The 3,774-nt window shown below is 29.0% G+C and overlaps 1 pseudogene; it reads right to left on the bottom strand.

The window, feature by feature from the left end:
• Positions 1-1,655: 1,655 nt before the first annotated feature.
• On the bottom strand, positions 1,656-2,186 carry LOC150033984 (flavonoid-6-hydroxylase pseudogene; annotated as a pseudogene).
• Between the last annotated feature and the right edge of the window lie 1,588 nt (positions 2,187-3,774).

Here is a 3,774-nt window from a genome sequence, read left to right on the forward strand (position 1 = left end):
TTTGATTTCATAGGATAAAAAACAATTGATTTTTTTTTTTCTGTGCAAAATGAAAAAAAAAAAGCCATATACATGTTAACATATTTCCTTACTACTTAAAAATGCATTAAATCAACCATTTTCTTACCTAATTATGTATAAAAAAAAAATCATAATGTATCTTATAAAAAAAGTAAATTATAATATTTAAATATTCAACAAAATCACACAATAATCTCAATCTTGTTAACTTCTTTTTTTTGGAAGATATTTAGTTCGCATTTATATTTTATTAAAATCGTAAGTCTATATTCAAGTGATTCAAATATCTTTTAAATTTATAAAATTGCTAAATTATGAATTTTGCAAAAAAAAAAAAAAAAAAAAACGTATATTTATTTTTAACATAAAGGTTGACAATTAATTATGGGTTCATCATGGGCTTCAAAATCTATGTTTTAGTGGGAGTGGGAAGACATACCAATGGAGTTCGATGTACATTCCACACACGTGCCACCATTCAGGTGAGCGAGGTGTGTGTGATTATTTTTCAATAAAATATCATTTTTTCATTATCTTTTATTTTTTTATTAAAAAGAAAAAAAAATAGCCATTGGCCACATATCGGTCTTCTGCCCACGACTTCCATCCACACGTTCAGAGGCTGACATGTTTCCGTCTTGCGACAATTCAACGCTAAAGCTCTAAAAAATATGCTTCTCTCGGCAGTCTTTTAACACAAAACATTCATTCTCTATCGCTTTCCTCTATTTTCTTTTCCCACTTTTGAGTTTCAGTCAGAAGAGTGTGTGTTTCGATCGGTAATGATGCATTTTCAATCAAGTTTTTTGGGTTGTTTTATCTTGGCGATGACGTGACAGTATTTCTGACCTGCTTGCATACTTGACAGAATCGCAAAACGCCTTAAAAAGAGCGAGCTCTACGACTCAGCCTATAACGAGATTTTGTTTTGTAGGTTCTCTTCGTTGTTACTGTCTTGTTCATCATCTAAGGATATTGTTGTTTACAACAGATTATCATTTCATTGTAAAATTTGAAAGATATAATTCAAATACTCTTGTTAATCTTGCAAGGCAATATTTGTTGGTTAGGAATAGTGAAAATGAGAAAATAAGAGAAAAAGGAAGGAGAAGAGAGAAAGACCATAACCATGTAATCTTAAAAATAATATAATGTTACAAAAGTTGTCCACCCCATTTACAATATGCCATCTCAATCTGTTATGTTAAATTTTTCGTTGATTAAGTGACGATCAAATTAACATAAGCATTCTTTAGAATCATTTTCCAAACTTTGATCACGAAAATATATCTTTTCAAACTTTAGAGATCAAATATGTGCTAATTCCAAACCTCATGGATGGAAAGCATATTTTACCCAATATTTTATTATTAATAGACAACACTAGTATTAAAAACGAAGGTAGTATTTAACTTTTTTTGAATTAGTAATTTTATGCAAACACGAATTATTTATTTATTTTATTGATAATCAGTAATATCAATAATAAATAAAGTATCCTATCATATTACAACAACTATTGAAAACATTATTTGATGGAAAACCGTCACAACGTGGTTACTTCATAAGAACGATTGTAGCGGCCCATCAGAATATTTCTCCAACGATTCTTTCGTACTTATTTCTATTTCTAATTAATTGAATGGGCATCGACCATATACTTGAGCTTGGAGGCGTGGACCTAAAACAACTTGGAGAGGGTCCTTTCTAATGCTAGTCAAACCAACATTTTCTTCCATATTGAGTAACTCTGCAGATGGCCTATCAATCTCAAAACCATGAAGCAGATTTGCAAGCGTTAAATGCATAATTTGAAGAGCAAAAGAGATTCCTGGGTACATTCTATGCCCACTTCCAAATGGTATCAATTGGGAACTTTGACCTCTAACTTCAAAATCTTTGTGGTTCGATAGAAATCTTTCCAGGCGAAACTCACAAGGATCTTCCCATACAAGTGGGTGTATTTGAAGCTTTTGAATATTCAATATGAGTTGTGTCTCTGTTGGAATATGATAGCCAACAATTCTACAATCTTCCATAGATTCATGAGGAATTTCAACTGGTATTGCAGGATACAAGCATAACATTTCCTTCACAATTGCTTGAAGATATAAAATATCTTTTACATCAGACTCTTTCACCTGTCTCTCTCCCAATTTGTTCATCTAATTCAAGTTGAACTTTCTTGAGTATTTCTTGATTGTTGAGATATAAAGAAAGAGCCCCATATCATTGTTATCGTTGTAGTGTCAGAATCCGCCAATATGAGAGACTACACAAGTTTCAACCAATTTTAATCGGGAAGTCTTTGAAACGTAGGACTTAAAATAATCTGTATATAAAATTCTATAATTTTAAATTAACACTTTTGGACGTTAATTAATATGCTATCCTAATAGAAATCGAATGATGCAGGTTTGTCATCTAATTTTTAATAAATTAGCTACTACATCAATTTTATTTCATCCTTTTAGTGGAAAAACTATTCTAAGAGTATTCTTTGAGATAATTTCAGTTCAATAAAATTTAAAATGAAAAAGGTTCAAAGTCCAAAGGTCAAGCTTAATTATATTACATCAATCCTAAATTAAAGAGTATTTTCTATATTTTAATCATTTATTAGTAACTTGGATAAATGTAAAATTTACATTAGAAAAAAATCAATTATTCAAAAGCATTTTTTTGATTATTAAATGTCTTATGTAAAAAAAGTACTTAGGGAGAAATTCTTTGGAGTTAGAAAACCTATTCATTTCAAATAACTTTTATGAAATTATAAAATAGGATCACCCTAAAGTAACTGATAACTCTGTATAATGTTTTACACATCCAATAGCTATTAGGTGATATAGTATTAATACGTGTGACCTTTTTTGAATAAATTTTTAACCATACACCTATTTTTATACATCGCAATCTAATAATACACATATATATGTATGTGCATATATGTGTATATGTATATACATGTACAAGTATGTGAGAGAGTTTTTGAACCTAAGATGGCCAAACAGAATGCAAACAATCAGCAGAATAAATCAAAAGCGGTAAAGAAAGAACACACTAAGATATATAGTGGTTCGATCAGTTTGGTCTACATCCACTTTGAGAACCAACTTGAATTAATTTTATTATGAGCAATAAGGAATTTACAAATTATAGATAATCAACAATAATCACCGATCTGTAATTTCAAAATTATACATATGTGTATATATATATACATGTGCATATGTGTATATATATATACATGTGCATATGTGTATATATATATACATGAATTGCCATTTGTCATGTGCTCATAATTACCAGAATGTCATTGGGCTTTTAATTTTACCAAAAATCCAATAAAATCCACTTAAATACCTCGTTATTTTTTACAATGTGCATATGTATATATATACATGTGTACATATCCATATGTGCACCTATATACATGTGTGCATATATGTATATATATATATGAACATATTTGCACATATGTATATATACATATATATGTGTGTGTCAAAAACGTTTTTGAAAAGAAGTAAAAAGAATTGACGATGCGATAAACTATACTTTGATAATTGAGTGTCTGAGATGCACAAAAATGAATGTAATTTATGATGCATCTAAGTATTTTTGTTTTTTTTAAAAAAAAAATTAAAACACAAAACTTGATTTTTTTTCAAAAGAAATAGTATACATACCAAACATGTAGACTTGATAACTGTATTGGCATCATAGGTTGAAAGTTGTTCCATATCATCT

The sequence above is a fragment of the Benincasa hispida genome, chromosome 9 (assembly GCF_027475165.1).
Source record: "Benincasa hispida cultivar pf3 chromosome 9, pf3_genome.v1.1, whole genome shotgun sequence".
NCBI classification, from domain to species: domain Eukaryota; kingdom Viridiplantae; phylum Streptophyta; class Magnoliopsida; order Cucurbitales; family Cucurbitaceae; genus Benincasa; species Benincasa hispida.